This window comes from Pan paniscus, chromosome 10 (assembly GCF_029289425.2).
Source record: "Pan paniscus chromosome 10, NHGRI_mPanPan1-v2.0_pri, whole genome shotgun sequence".
Taxonomy (NCBI): domain Eukaryota; kingdom Metazoa; phylum Chordata; class Mammalia; order Primates; family Hominidae; genus Pan; species Pan paniscus.
This window is the reverse complement of record NC_073259.2, coordinates 95,490,880-95,508,361: the sequence shown is the minus strand read 5'-3', so window position 1 is coordinate 95,508,361 and position 17,482 is coordinate 95,490,880.

Genomic DNA, 17,482 nt, shown 5'->3' with positions numbered 1-17,482 from the left:
CTACAAAAAGCTGAAAATGGTAATCAAAATATAAAAATGTTCCCCTACCACTTCCAAAAAACCTCCCCGCAAAACAGACTCAGTAGAATAAAAAAGTAACTCAACACTTCAAACTAAATTAAATATTCTCCAACACAAACATTTAGAAACATGAAAAAAATTGAATCAGAAATTCAAAAACTAAGCTGATTACACTCACGAAAGAAAGAAACTAATAAAATCACATTATTAAGAAAGACTGAATCACAAGGGGCTCAGGAGATCATACATTTAACAGAATATTTTAACTAGAGGAATTAAAGACAGGAAAACAATAAAGAGAATGAAAATAAGAAAAAAATAAATTGAGACTCTCAGAAAGTGTTAGAAATGGATGATAGGCCAAGGATTTCCAACATATTTACAATTGAGGTGCCCAAAGAAACAAAACATTAAAAAAACCTGTTTAAAAACGACAACAACAACAAAACGACTTTTAGACAAAGTGAACAGAATTCAATTAAGAATGATTCACGAATCTGCAGCCCTGCAAGCCAGAATAGGTGCAGAGTGACTCTGGGGATGCCACATGGTGGGATAATCTTCATGGACAGGAAAAGGAAGGTGACATACAGAACATCAAATGTGGAACAGAAACATCTGCATTGGTTACAGCTTGGCATTTCTCATATTTGATCATGGTTTGAATAGATGGCTACCTGTGATTGGCCAAAACTCTGTGACTAGTACAAAAGTAGGTTACAGTCTGTTTACACATCCAGTTAGGTTACAGTCACTAAGCATGAGAATCCTTTAGGCTGAACGTAAAACATGTAAGCAAGCAGCTTTAAGATAAACTTTGTTTAACACCAGTTAGGAAATTTTTACATTAAAAAGGGAGATAGAGTGGTAGTAAGGGTGCTAAAGAAGAAGGAAAACATAGGAACAAAGGAAAACACTAGAAAAAATATATAAATATGAGAGAAAGAGGCACCTATGTAAAGAAATGGAAGGAAGTCAAAATATTTTACCCCAAATATACTTCTTTGACATGTTTTGAGATGGCTGTTGAGCTCTGCAAACAGAAATAGCCCTGCAAAGCTGTGTTTTGTGGGGGTGAGGGGGAATTTGCAGTCAGACCTCCTCTTCTCTCTCTCTGATAACCTGTTTTGCCACTGTAACCTCATTTACTGACTGTAACCTGGTTTGGGCCATGCTTTGAGCCCCTATTCTTTTTGTAAACTCAAGATGATATATAAGCTTTTGTATCCCATTGAAGGATTGTGGTAGTCTCTGTGGTTCTCCCTCATCCACATTAATAAATGTGTATGCCTTTTTCCTATTGATATGTCATTTGTCAGTTAATTTTCAACAAACCTTCAGAGAATGAAAGGGAAGTATTCCCTTGGCCCCTACAAAACACAATAAGTATAGAGTAAGATGTCTAACCAACCTAAAATAAGAAATGTTTTTTCACTCCTTTGCTTTTCCTTTGCTACTTAAGTTATCCTTATTTATTGTGGGGTTTTTTTTGTATTTGTTTTTTTATTATAATATAATATAATATGTAATATTTTATATTTTAATTTGTTTATATAATGTATAATATATAATATTTTGTATTTTAATTTGTTTTTTTAATTATAATATCTGCTCATCTACACTTACTAGATCTTAAGCCACATGAGAACGAGGATCTTGTCTGTTTAACCCTCTAAACCCAACTCCTATCATGAGGCCTGATGCTAAATATTGTATAGATACATTTGAATGAGTAATGTATGAAATGTAGGGGACAGGGCCCTCATCCCCCTAAAGGCTTGCTGAAAAAGTCACTGTCATGAGGGAGGTTGATTAATAGAAGATAAGGCATACACATTTATTTAATGTGTATACACATTTATTTAACTTGTATACACATTTATTTAACTTGTGTACACAGGAGCCTTCAGAATGAAGACCCAAAGATACAGGAGAAATTGTCCATTTTTATGTTTAGGTTGAACACAGTATAGACAGCTAGGTAGAAATATGATTGGACAAAAGGGTATTTTCTAATGATATTAGACTTGAGTTAGGAAACTTAACAAAGACTGTCTAATTTCCTCTTGGCTTCTCTGAGCATGCATTCCTTCTTTGTGGGTGAAAGGCAGCGCCCTCTCTAGAATAGGAGTCTCATGACTTACAGTTAAGCAAGGTAGATCTGATAATTTATTTGTGGCCAGTTTTTATATAGATTGGCCAGAGGAAAATTAGAGTAATAATTTTAGGTCTTATGGCTGGCTTTGGAGAAGAGAGATGCTCATTTTTATGACCTGCCTTGGGGAAGAGGGATTCTAGTTTCTACGCCTAGCCTAAAGGGAAAATGGAACTGAAAGACAGGAGGGCAGGAGAAGGCAAGGAAAAATCTTGTTTCTGATGCTGCTGCTAAGGCCTTCATTTTGTGGTATGGTTTCCTGAGCCCCAGCAGTGTCGATGAAAAGAGTCAAGCTCCGTAAAATATTTAAAGAGATTTCTTCTGAGCCAAATATGAGTGATGAAGGCTTGTAACACAGCCCCAGGAGGTCTTGAGAACATGTGCTTAAGCTGATTGAATTACAGCTTGGTTTTATGCATTCTAGGGAGACATAACACACCAGCCGATAGATGTAAAGCATGCATTGGTTCAGTTTATAAAGGTGGGACAACTCAAAGTAGGGTCTTACAGGTCATAGGTGGATTCAGAGATTTTCTGATTGGCAATTGTTTGTAATTGTTAAGTCATTATCCAAAGACAAAGAATCATTAGAAAGTAGTGTCTGGGTTAAGGTAAGGGGTTGTGGAGACCAAGGTTTTTACTATATAGAACAGATGGTAAAGGTCTCTTATCAGGCCTTAAAAGGCACTAGACTCTAAGTTAAATCTCTCTTGGATTAGGAAAATACTTCTGAAAGGGAGGGGATTCTATATAGAATGTAAATTTTCTCCATTAGAAACAGCTTTTCAGGGCCATTTCAAAATACGTCGAAGGAATATATTTGGGGGTAAAATACTTTGATTTCTTTCAGGGCCTGCTATCTGCCATGTGATGCTGTACTAGAGGTAGGTTGAAATTTGGTATTTTATTGCTACAGTCTGTTTTGTCAGTCTTAAGATCTCTGTACTAATATTAACGCTGCTCAGTTGTGCCTGATTTCCAAAGGGAGGAGGATGCAATGAGTCATGTCTGATCCCTACCTCCCATCATGGCCTGAACTAATTTGTCACATTTACTTTGGAATGCCCTTGGCAGAGAGAAGCATCCATTCAGTCAGTTGGGGGACTTAGAATTTTATTTTTGGTTTACAATAGAGGATTTTCAAAATTTTTAAGATCTGTTCTTGTCCCCTCTCATCATTACATTGTTTACATTGTTTTACATTGTTGTCAAAGTTGTCTTTGTAAAATTTAAATTCAATCACTTAACTTGGTAAATTTGCTAAGACTTGCTGGTCATGGAAAGATAGAGTTTACACTCCACAGCATGGCATAGAGGCCCACGTGGTTTGTCTTCTGCTTGCCTTCCCATGTTTCCATATATATTCTGTTCAAAATGTAGGAGACCAGAATATGTGACCACAAAATATGCTTCTTTGGCTGAAGGATTATTTTGAACTAATTATTTTGAGGAAGAGCAGATATGACAGAAGCTCTGAAGAAAGAAGTTACCCTTTGTAACAGAAATTTATAAAGAAAATCTCCATTCATAAGACTGTCTCCCTCTCTATATCGGGAATAGAAGAATGACTCTACTCACAAAAGACTCATCAATAAAGAAGGAAACCACTTAAATCTGCATAAAACATCATGTTTTTTCCTGATCACCCCCATAACTTGCCTCTGGCATACTCTTCTTTTTTGTTTTTAGCTGAAATGATATTCTGGCCAGAATCTAAACCACCTCTTTAAGAATTATTTTTCTGTGTATTTTCCATGTATATGAGATATACATGCTAACAAACTTCTATTTTTCTCTTGTTAATCTGTCTTTTGTTACAGTGGCCCCAGTGAGAACTTAAAAGAGGAGAGAGAAAATTATTTTTTCCTCTCTTTCAAAAGTATTCTATTGGAAACCTCAGCTATCAACAAATATCAAATGTTTTGCCTAGAATATCCTCTCTCCTCTTTACTCATCCTTGCCTACCAACTTCTCTTCCCATTCCAAATTTAATTGAAAAACACTTTATTATTATTTATGGCTTATATTGTCCTTTATTAAGACAGTCCTGACCCACAAAATATGTACATTTCTATTTCTATTTCAATGTTAAATATGGATTTAAAATCAAAGAAGCCTGAATTAAAATTCAGCAATATGACTTTAATTAGTCATCCTTCTTATGCCTCAAATTCTTGATTTATAAAGTGAGTAATCACAGCTTCTGAAAGTATAAGCAGACAGGGAGGGTCTACAGGGATTATAGAAATTTAGTCAACTTGAGCAATCAGTCTGTTTTACAGCCTCCTGCCATACATCCACCCTGATCTTTCCCCAAACAGTGTGGAATGTAGTCATCTTGTTGGTTGGAACCAGCTTCTGACAGACCCCCTGCAACTTACAGATGAACCTAACTGAACTTTCCTCATTATCATGCTAACACCTCCACCATGGGAGGAGCTATAGCTTCATTACCATAACATATGACCTATGTGCTGGCATAATGACTCACTGTGTCTGCACAATTGGGACCCATCTTCTATATGCAGTGATGCAGCCTCTCCCCTCCCCATCATCCCATAAAACTCTCCCATCACTTTCCTTTGGGGAGACACTGCTTTGGAGATGACTCTCACTGTCCTTACTTGTGCCAAGGAATAAAACTCCCATTGGTCAAAACCTACGTTCTTGTGAAAAGTCGTGAATCCTTTTTTTTATGTAATATAATAATTAAAATAACACATAAAATATTTAGCTAAGTGCCTGACAGAAATTCTCAGTACACACTATATTTAATTCTAGGCCTATATGATGACACGTCTCACAGTATGCACAAGTTATTTAAAAAATATCAAAGAGAAAAACTTCATATGCTCCTGAGTCAGTTATTTATGTGCATTATTTGTCTCTCTCAAGTTGCTTGAAATCTCAGAATTTACAAAGAGCATTCAATAAATATTTGTTGAATTATATTGGTTTCTCTCAATTATATATTATCCTAGAAATGTTGTAATTTACCAACTATTAAGTTTCTATCCAATCAATTAGAATGTGAATACATTTTGAGAAATTCTTATGAAAAGACAAAATTAAAGCTGTCCTTTGTTACACTAAGAATAATATGCCTGCAGAGGAAATTAAATCTTCATTCAACACATCGCATAGAAAACAGAATACTTTAGAAATTCATAGGAAATGACATGTATTGAAAAATATTATTAAATTTTATTAGAACTGTACAATGCTAGATGTCAAAAAGTGAATGAAAGGTTTTGGTTTTTACATTCTTATTGTGTTTTAAAAACTAGTGAGAGAAACATAAATATCAAGCTCTAGATTTTGTGGCTTACAAAAATTTAAGCTAAAGTCAATTTCTTTTGTCTATCAGAAAAAAAAAATAGTATCTCCAGTTTGAAAACAGAGGGGTTGATGAAAAAAAAAAATGAGCTTCAATATCCTTGTGAAATGACAAGTGAAGAGTTACGTCTCCACATTTGGCATTTAAAAAATTTATTCTAGGTCTATTTACTCCATCCTTTAGGCAAATAATCCAAAGGAAGCAACTAAATTGTACCTAATTATTGCTCAATATCTAATTGTTGTTGAAAATATTTCTTGTTAAACTTCCACAGTCTCAACTAAGTCTTCCATTGGTAAATCCAACCCAACCTGTGACACTCCGTTGAAGTCATGGAATTGATTTGCTCTCAACTCTGAATCATAGGTTCTTCCATTTCTGTTATGAAAGAGGTTAATACAAGTACATTAATTTTAAGCATTTTAAAATATTTTCTCTATATGTATTTATTAACTTTATTTGTGAAAAAGAGGGGAAACATCAGAAAGGGTATCATTTATTTTATCTGAGTCTAGAATATTTGCCACAAACACTAAAAGAGTTTCTAGGCAAGGAAAGAAACAGTTAAATACTTTGGGATCAGAAATTAAAAATTGGTTGCTCTGGCTTGACTTGTAAGATCTGAAAGATGGAAACAAGAGGAAAGAGATTTATAGGACCTAAGGGATACAACAAAACCAATGGCAGTGGGAATGGAGAGATGTGGTTGACTGTAAAGTATGTTAAGAATTAAAAAACAGAAAGACTTTAGTCCCTTGTTAAATGTGTATATAAGGGGATAAAGTGAAAATTAAGATGAAGCTTCTTGCATTTCTGGGCAAACATGGATGAAAAATAGAAAGCAAAGACATTTCAGAAAAAAGGTAGTAAGGTTTGGTTTAGAGGCAATAAGTAAGTTCAGCATTCTGTGTGTTGTCCAGGTGCAGTTGCTAAGACTAAGAAATGAGATGTTTGAGAAGCTTGAGCTTGACTCCAACATATAGATTTTTATTTTAGAGTTTTGGGAATTTTCGTATAAGAGAATTAGCCATAGGAAGAGACCAAAGTGGAATTTTTGCTTGTAAGTTTTGGTTTAAATCATTTATTTGCTTGAAGGTTGATATATCATCACAACTAAAAAAATAAAAAACCTAACAAATATATGTAAGCAACTTTAAAATTTATTTTATTATTGAAACTGGGCTTGTAGGATCTCCCAGTTTCCTTTGCTTTTTTCTCTGTCCTAACTGAAAAATTCAGAATGCCTTTACTTTTCTGTGACACAGCCAGCCACATATTTTTTACTACAGGCTTGCACCCAAGCATGGGCCTTGAACATTCCTAGGCACTGATAGACATTTATGTTGTTGCTCATAACAGTAAAAGAAAGTAGTCCTGGCTCTGAGCAAAATTCCTTAAACCCTCATATAAACCCCATACCCCAAACCCGTCTTGCACAACATCTTTCTCTTGTTGTCCATCCTAGGGATTACTTCTGCCCCTTCACTAAGTTCCCCTAATAAATGCTTTGGACTGATCACCTTAGGGTTTAAATGCTTTGTTATCTGAAATCCCAGTCAGCCCCATCTCTGCACAGTTTGGGGCATTCCCTTATGGGAACTCTGTTGTCACTGCTTTTGAGACAACTCCAGCTATGAGTTTGCCCCAGGATGAAATAGCATTGCAAGTTATTTTGAATAGATGAAAATAATGACTATGTGCTGGTGAAAAACAATTTCTTTTATTCAGTGAAGTCTTCCTGCTTAACAAAAGTCTACATTTATTATGTTGGTTGTTCCTTTTCATTATTGGGAGTAAATATGCACGGTGAAGATGTGGAAAAATAGGTCCAAACTATTCCTTGGTGTTTCTCTAACCAAGTTGTCTGATGAGAACTGTTTATTGTGTTTGAAATGTGGATTACTTTTCACTAGAAGTTAGTGCTTAAAATGTAGACTTGAAAAGGTCAGAACTTTTATCCATTAAGCCATCAAGCTTTTTTCTATAATACGAGTAGATGAAAGGTTTTAACTTGAATCTCAAACGTAAAGTTCAGCAGAATGATCCTATCTCAAATTGAAAGAACAAGGCAAAAATGCCTTTGTCATTCTGTGTATTTAAATCCAGTGGTCTAAATGTCAGTACAGAATGACAGAGTGTCAAATCATGGACCATATCACCTAAAGCCAGAAAATAGGGAAATTTTAAGCTTTCTAAGTTCAAATTATATTTATAAATAGGATGCAGAGTTTGAACCCTACTTATCTAGTACTAGCATGAGTTAGATCTTATGGGCGCATGTTTATTTTTAATTATATGCTAATAAATTGGATTCTGCACTTGTTCCGTATTTGAAACTCAACCATGCTATTGCTGTTGCAGAACATGCTGCTACTGAAAAAATCAAGCAACTGTTGTGCCAACTATATAAGCAGTAGTATGCAATAGCATACTTGGTATGATGAAAATGAAGACAGATTTGGTTTCATTGTTCTTGAGAAATAATATTGTATGGGCACTTACAGTTCAAACTGATATTTATAGTTCTTTTATTAAATTGTAACATCCAAATCTTTTCTAAGACATTACCAAGCTATTGTGTTCGTAATTTTCTTCCTAAGTGACAAACACTGGCTCCTCTTTATTGCATTTTTTCCTTTTTTAATACTGCTTTATTAAATTTAGTATATTTATATAACAAGTGGAGGAAATATGAAACTAGGAGGTTTTCTAAGACATTATCTCCTATATCTTGAGAGATAATTCACATTTTGTCATAAGGAAAAATGGATTTTCATAGCATTCTGACTTGAAGAAATAGGAATTCTCCCAAATAACAACAAATACAACAACTAAATTGAACACAAATACCTTCTTATTACTCTTATCTAATGACATTATCTGAAAAACGAAAGAGACACATTTCCTGCCATTATATTTAGGGTACTTGATGCTTAATCCAATCTACATATAGTTCATCTTGGATGCTAATTTCTTAAAAAATTCTAATGTATATGAGGCTTGGGGTTTGTTATTGATTGAATTGTGTCTGTCTTAGTTATTTTGGGCTGCCATAGCAAAATACCATAAACTAGATAGCTAATAAACAATTTATTTTTCATGGTTCTGGAGGCTGGGATTGTAAGATCAAGATACTGGCAGATTCCATGTCTGGTGAGGGTCACTTTCTGGTTCATCGATGCCACCTTCTCACTTTCATCACATGGTGGCCAGGGCAAATGGCTCCCTTGAACATCTTTTATAAGGAAGTAAATGGTGGCTCTACCCTCATGACCTAATCACCTCCCAAAGGTCCCACCTCTTAACATCATCATCTTGGGGGTTAGAATTTCAACATATAAATTTTGAGTGGAAAAAAACATTCTGACAACAGCAGTGTTTCTCAAAAATAATATGTTGAAGCCCTAACCTTTGTGAATGTGAACTTATTTGGAAATAGCTTTTTTACAGATGAAATCTAGTTAAGATCAGATGATCAGTATGGGCCCTAATCCAATAAAACTGTTGTCCTTATAAGAAGATGGAAATTTGGACAGATCCACACAGGGAAAATGGCCTATAAAGATGTCCATGTTAGGATGGAGGCAGAGATTGAAGTTGTACTGCTAGAAGTAAAGGAATACGTGGAGCTACTGGAAGCTGGACAAGGCAAGGAAGTATCCTCCCTTGGAGGCTTTCGAGAGAGTATGGCCCTGACAACACCTTGATTTTGGGTTTCTAGCCTCCAATAGTGTGGGAGAATATATTTCTGTTATTTTTAACAATGCAGTCTGTGGTATATTATATAGCAGTCCTAGAAAACTAATGCAGGGTTTATTAAATCACTTCTGAAATAAAAATTATGGAACCCAAAGTTAGAATTAGCTTTTCAAAAGTGAGTGATCATACTGTATTACCATCTACCTTTCTTTGTTGTAATCATCTCCCAAATTCTGCTCCTTCTCTGTCATTCACTGAGGATTTTAACACCTGGCTCAAGTTCTGCCTCTGCAACAACACTGACACCATCATTCTTTATTAACATCTATATCAGTAGTCAGCCCAGAAACCTTGTCTCTTAGTTGCTCAGCCTCCTCACTCACATGATCATTTCTTCCACTTAATCTTAGCTATCCTACCAACATTTCATGCTAGCCTTTATTACTAATGGGAATTGTACTGCCTCCCAAATCTTGATTTCAGGTTATCCACTAAATGATTCTGACCTTTTTCTTTTCATCTCACTTCTGCTAGTAGTATCCTTCTTCATGTTTTTAAAATTATACTGGCTCTACTCATCTTTCATTGACACTTACCCTACTTCAGTTTTCATTTCTACTCATACTCAGATTAATTTCACTGAAATACTATTACTAAAATTAATCCCTTTGTAAGTGTTAGTTCAATCTATAAAATATAATTATAAGGCAACTTTGGTTTTGTCCTGTACTATTCCTTTAAGGGTCTTCTCTAGCCTTGAATGGAAATGAGATCCAGTTCCATGAATTTTCAGTTTAGTGTTAGGAACTAGAATGTCCTATACAGACCTGTGGTTATTTTAGGTCCCAAAGCTGTAGAACTTCAAAAGCTAGGTTCAAATACCTGATGTGCAGTTAGTCAAATACTGACACATCAGTGCTTAAGAGCAGATAAATGTTTATTCCATTTGGCCCAAGTGTGAGAGTGGTAAAGGCAAATTCTCAGATCCAATCTGCCTTTCAACATAACTGAGAGCTTTTATGAGTAAGGTAGGTATGCAAGAGGTGGGATCCCAGTGATCAAAGCTTCTTTTGTTACTTCTCCAATTGAACATCAGGATGTTATCAAAGAAGTTTACATGACCTAAGTATCATTATTATTTGAAAGAAAAACAAACTCACTAATATTGTGGGCACCCCCTGGGGGTCAGGGTGTAATGTTGATCAATTAGTAGTGACTACCCTCTACTAAAATGACTAAGTGCAAGCTATCATGCCCAGAGGATGAAAATGATGAGAAGGAAAATAAGTAAAACAAACACCTTATGATTTTTATAACATAGGCTCGGTTACACCAATACCAGCTCAAATCAGGAATCACAATTAACAATCCCAATAATAGTACAAATCTTACACTCAATGACAAATCTCCTCTACAGTTGTGTTAGTCATATTTATTATAAAAAATCAATTCAATTGAGTATAGAGTTTGAGAGTTCCCAAGATCTTCAGAGTGAGTTGGCAAGCTGGAGGTCCAGGAGAGCCAGTGGTGTAACTCCAGTCTAAAAGCGTTGATATCTAAGAGAGGAATTTGTTTCAGTTCAAAGAAGTGTTCAAAGATAGGAAAAAAAAAAAACTAATGTTTTGGCTTAAGGCAGTCAGGCAGGCAGGAGAAACTCCCTATTACTCAATCTTTGTGTTCTATTTAGATCTTCCATTGATTAGACGAAACTCAACCATGTTAAGGACGGCAATCTACTGTACTTAGTCTGCTAATTCAAATGTTAATCTCATCCACAAACACCCTCATGGACATACCTAGAATAATGTTTGACTAAATATCTGGGCACTCATTGGCCCAGTCAAGTTGACACATAAAATTAACCATCACAATAGTATTGATAGGCCAATTCAAGGAGGATAAGATGGCATGGTCATTCTCTCTTTTTTTCTGCTCCTCCCTCAACACACCAACTAATATATTCTTCTGGCATCTCTTTGGTTGAGACTTAGGGAGAAAATAGAAGTAAGGGTGATAAGAATAGTCTTGAATTTGTATATTCACAAGTTGTCCTTGCTCTCTCTGGGCCTGGCAGATATTTAAATATTGCATAGTCTTTTGATAACCAGTTTTATTGGCTCCTCATAGACACTCAACATTGATAATCAGTTGCATTTCCCTCTGCAAGCTTCATAAAAGCAGCAGTGCATCTCAGAATTTTTTTTTTTTTTTTTGCTTTTGTGCTAGTTTGGTCCTATTGGACATGGTCTAAGTTGACCACCTTGCCATCTGTGTCTATCTGATATAACTCCTATCTTGTTCATGAAAAGATCAATGCTGAGAGTGAAAGCTAATTCTAAAGCAACAGTAGCTCAATTTTAGTGTCTTTTCAAAGTAATTTGCAATCTCATTTCTGTTGCCCTCCAGAGTCCTCAGCCAGGACTGAGATTCTAGCCTACTGTTTTTTTTTTTTTTTCTAAAAGTAGAAATAACACATATTACAATCAGTGTAGTTCAGTGGAAGGAGTCTAGGAAATATCACCCCACAATATGCTTGTTTGGCATGCTGATTACTTCAAACAGAGAACTTAGGAAAGAGCAAATTCAGACAGGGACCTCCTTTGAAGTCCCCTTATCTGAAAGAACCTCATTTGTTCCCATCCTGCTTCCCTGGAATCTAACCAAGTAGGGAAGATTAACCATATCACAAGAGGAGAGACTAGAAGTGACTGACTAAAGGGTAATTTCCCACCCAGATTCTTCTGACAGTTCCTCTTTGAGACAACTTTTATTACCTGAGAGACTTTATATGCATGACAAAACAACATGTGTTCACCTTGCATTTTCTCCCTTCACTCTCCCATAGCTTGTCACCCTCTCACACCAGAAGCTCTAAGCTCCTATTCTGATGCTATAAGAACTTTAATCTGACCCTTTTTTGAGTCTTGTATTTTGTGGGAATCTTGTATGTATGCACATAATTAAAAGGGTTTTTCCCCTATTAATTTGTCTACTCTCTGTTTATTTTATAGACTCAAATTATCAAATCTTCAGAGGGTGAAAGGGACATTCCTTTTGACCCTACACCACTATTCTTGAGATGAAAGGGCAGGTAAATTAGATCTCTCCCATGGAGTGGGTGGTGGAATGGGTGTATTTATTTACCAAGTGGTTATACCCCCCATTGTACCTAGGAAGTAGCCAACTTGATTTTGATTTTACAGGCTCCTAGCCAAAAGGAACTTGCTTTGTCTCAGATGAGACTTTGAACTATGACTTTTGAGTTAATGGTGGAATGAGTTAAGACTTTGGGAGACTGTTGGAAAGGCATGGTTGTGTTTTGAAATATGAGGACATGAGATTTGGGAGGGGCCAAGGGTAGAATGATATGGTTTGGCTGTGTCCCACCCAAAATCTCATTTTGAATTGTAATCCCCATAATCACCAGGTGTCAAGGGGGAGACCAGGTGGAGGTAATGGAATCATGGGGGCAGTTTCTTGCATGCTCTTCTCATGATAGTCAATGAGTTCTCATGAGATTTGATGTCATTGTTTGGCAAGTTCCTCCTTCTGACATTCTCTCTCCTGCCACCTTGTGAAGAAGTTGCCTGCCTTCCCTTTGCCTTCTGCCATGATTGGATTGTAAGTTTCCTGAGGCCTTCCCAGCCATATGGAACTGTGAGCCAATTAAACCTCTTTCCTTTATAAGTTACACAGTCTTGGCAAGTTTTTTTATAGCAGTGTGAGAATGGACTAATACAGAGAATAACATCCTAAATTGCTACCATAGTTATAAGAATCAAAATAATCTAGCTCCTGCCTAATTCTTCTATATCAATTTCTGCCAATCTCCTACTTACTTTCTCTTTTGGAGCCCCACTGGTGTTATTTTTTCCTTGAGCAGGACAAACTTATTTTCAGCTTAAGGCCTTTGAATATCCTGTTTAACTCTGCCTGCTATGCTGATATCCAGATTTCATTTGATTTTCTCCCTCACCTCATTCATGTCTCTTCTCAGAGTCCTTTTCCAGAATAACATTTATGATCACCTCACCTATAATGCACTCTGATGCCCTTATTTTACGCTCGCATTAGTCTGCATATTTTTGCTTTATAGTAAATATTTATACAAATAGTTGTTGAATGCCTGTTTTCTGTAGCTGGAAAAAGGGGGGAAAAGATTTCTATATCCTCAGAGCTAAAACAGTTCATATACCATCACATGCATTTTAAATCTTTCTTAGATTTATTCATATTTTTTCTTATTTTTATTTTTTAGCTTTTCTTTCTTTTTATTCTTATTATTCATTAGATTAATAGTTTGTTAAAATACTGGTTAGATTTTCTCTAGAATAAATGACTAATTCAAGTCTGCCAAATGAATGAATCTGAGTCTTTCTTCTTGAGAATAACACAGGATATTCAAGACCTGAAAACAATTTCTATATCTGATTGTGTCAAATAACATATATATATAATTTGTTAGGCAAAATGAAGCTATTTTGATTATTGGTTATTATTACTAACTTCTATATAGAATATAACACATAGTCATATATTTCAAATATTTACATGCATGAAGATCATATGGGGAACAGTTATATAACAGATTCTTAGGCTCAAACTCCAGAAACAAACAACAAACAAAATAACAGTTGGGAGCCAAAATATCAGCATTTATCAGGAAATGTCCTTAGTGATTCTGATGTAGGTAATCCTCAAGTACAACCTGATTAGCACATATAGACTATGTATAGGGCATTACTTTTTATGTAGCCAACTACTTCATCAGAGTAGTGTCTCTGCAATTTGCTTTTTACCTTGGAAACACATAAACCAATAAATGAAAGTATGAGGCTTATAAAATATATTTTAACAAGATCTAATTAGTAGGAAATAGTAATTTCTTGACTTTTAAAAATCTGTAGTTGTATCTTCATGTAAAGTCTTGGATTTCTCTCATATTACTTAATGTTACAGAACTGCACCATCCAAAATGCTGTTAGCCACATGTGTCTAGTGGGTACTTGAGAGATGGCTGTTTCAAATTGAGATGAGCTGTAAGGGTAAATATATACATATTTATGTTAATGACAGCATAAAAAGGTAATATATATATCAACATGTAAAACATATATAACTGTAAATATTTTAAATATGAATTAAGTGGTAAAATGATGTTTTGGGTATTTTGGATAAAATGTAGTGTTAAAATTAATTTTACCTATTTACTTTTTTAATGTGGCTCCTAGAAAATTTAAAAATAAATATAGAGCTCATATTGAACAGTGTTGTTCCAGACAATGAAAATTTTTATTGCTTTATATTTAGTTCAGGGAGACAGCAATTCTTTCTTTAACAATTTTAAAGAGTTTTTTTAATCCTTATAATGCTTAGGTTTTAGATAAACTTGAAAATTTAAATCATAATTATCTCAACTTTTTCTCACTGTAGGTATACTTAAAAAAATTTTAAATTGATATGTAATAATATACATATATTCAGAGTACATGTGTTAATTTCATATGTGCATATAATGTGGAAAGATCAGATCAGAGTAATTGGTATATCTATCACCTTAAATATCCTTCTTATCTTTATGCTATAAAACATTTGAATTATTCTCTTTTAGCTGTTTTGAAATGTACAGTAGATTACTGTAAACTATAATCAACCAACTCATCTATTGAATACTAGGTCTTATTTCTCTAAGTGTATATTTGTACCCATTAATTAATCTCTCTTTATTTTCCCTCTTCACTACACTTCCTGGCCTCTGGTAACTACCAACCTACTTTCTATCTTCATAAGATCCACTTTTTTATTTCTTAAATGAATGAGGACATGCAATATCTGTGTTTTTGTGCTTGGCTTATTTCACTTAATATGATTCCCAGTTCCATCTATGCTGCTGCAAATGACAGGATTTTATTTTTCAATTCTTTGAAATAATATTTACATAATATTCCATTGTGTGTGTATACACCATATTTTCTTTATCCATTCATTCATTGATAGTTAATTTGATCCCATATTTTAGCTATTGTGAAGAGGCTTTGATTAAGACTATTTTACCTAATATAAGTATAGCTACTCATTCTATATTTTGATTTCTAACTGCATGGAATGTCATTTTGTGCTCCGTCCCTTTCAGCCTGTGTGTCTCGATAGGTGAAGAGGGTTTCTTGTAGATAGCATATAGTTAGATCTTATTTTCTTTTTTTTTTTAAGACGAGTCTCTCTCGCCCAGCCTGGAGTGCAGTGGCACAATCTCGGCTCACTGCAAGCTCCGCCTGCCGGGTTCAAGCCATTCTCCTGCCTCAGCCTCCTGAGTAACTGGGACTACAGTTGCCTGCCACTATGCCCAGCTAATTTTTTTGTATTTTTAGTAGAGACAGGGTTTCACCATGTTAGCCAGGATGGTCTTGATCTCCTGACCTCGTGATCTGCCTGCCTCAGCCTCCCAAAGTGCTGGGATTACAGGTGTGAGCCACCATGCCCGGCCAGTTAGATCTTATTTTCTTTATTCATTCAGCCTATGTATGCCCTTTAATAGGATAATCGAGCCCATTTTCATGCAATGTTATTATTGATAAGCAAGGACTTACTCCTACCACTTTGTTCTTTGTTTTCTGATGTTTTGTAACTATTCTTTTCTTACTTTCTTTCTTTGTAGTTAAGTGAGTTTCTCAAATAGTATGTTTTCATTGGTTTTTGCATTGTGGTTACCATGAAGTTTACAAAAAAACTTATCAGAAGTTATTTTAAAGAGATGACAAGTTGTCTTAGATCACAAAGAATAGAAACAACCCCCCAAATTTTTAAAACTCTACACTTTAACTTCATTCTCCCACATTTTGACCTTTAATTGTGTAAATTTGCATGTTGTTATATTGTCTATGCCTTAACATGTTGCAGTAGCTATTATTATTTTTGATAGAGTTATCCTTTGTGCTTCAAATAGAGTTATGAGTGGATTATACCCCTTGCTCTTGGTTGTTGCAGGAAGTCAGGGACCCCGAACAGAGGGACTGGCTGAAGCCATGGCAGAGGAACATAAACTGTAAAGATTTCATGGACATTTATCAATTCCCCAAATTAATACTTTTATAATTTCTTATGCCTGTCTTTACTGCAATCTCTGAACATAAATTGTGAAGATTTCATGGACATTTATCAGTTCCCAAAATTAATACTCTTATAATTTCTTATGGCTGTCTTTACCTTAATCTCTTAATCCTGTTATCTTCATAAGCTGAGAATGTACGTCACCTCAGGACTACTATTGTACAAATTGATTGTAAAACGTGTATTTGAACAATATGAAATCAGTGCACCTTGAAAATGAACAGAATAACAGTGATTTTAGGGAACAAGGGAAGAAAACCAAAGGTCTGACTGCCTGAGGGGTCGGGCAGAATAGACCCATATTTTTCTTATTGCAGACAGCCTGTAAATGGACATGCAAGTAGGAGAGATATTGCTGAATTCTTTTCCCAGCAAGGAATATTAATAATTAATACCCTGGGGAAGGAATGCATTCCTGGGGGGAGGTCTATAAATGGCTGCTCTGGGAGTGTCTATGCGGTTGAGATAAGGACTGAAATATGCCATGGTCTCCTGCAGTACCCTCAGGCTTATTACGGTGGGGAAAAGATTCCGCCCTGGTAAATTTGAGGTCAGACCAGTTCTCTGCTCTTGAACCCTGTTTTCTGTTGTTTAAGATGTTTATCAAGACAATACGTGCACAGCCAAACATAGACCCTTATTAGTAATTCTAATTTTGCCCTTTGCCTTGTGATCTTTGCTTTTCCCTTTGCCCTGTGATCTTTATTGCCCTTAAAGCATGTGATCCTTGTGACCTACTCCCTGTTCATACACCCCCTCCCGTTTTAAAGTCCTTAATAAAAACCTGCTGGTTTTGCAGCTCAGGGGACATCATGGACCTCCTGATATGTGATGTTACCCCCAGAGGCCCAGCAGTAGAATTCCTCTCTTTGTACTCTTTCTCTTTATTTCTCAGACTGGCTGACACTTAGGGAAAATAGAAAGAACCTACATTGAAATATTGGGGGCTGGTTCTCCTGATACTTGGTCAACCCCCTCTTGAACATTAATAGTTGACTTGGACTATTAATTATCTTATCTTTTAAGGTAATTCTCCATATCTTGTAAGCAATCTTTTTTCTTTTTATTCTTTTTTTTCTCCTCTGTGCATTTTCAAATAACCTGTCTTTGAGCTTGCTGATTCTCCACTGTCTTATCCATTCTGCTATTGAAAGCCTCTAAGG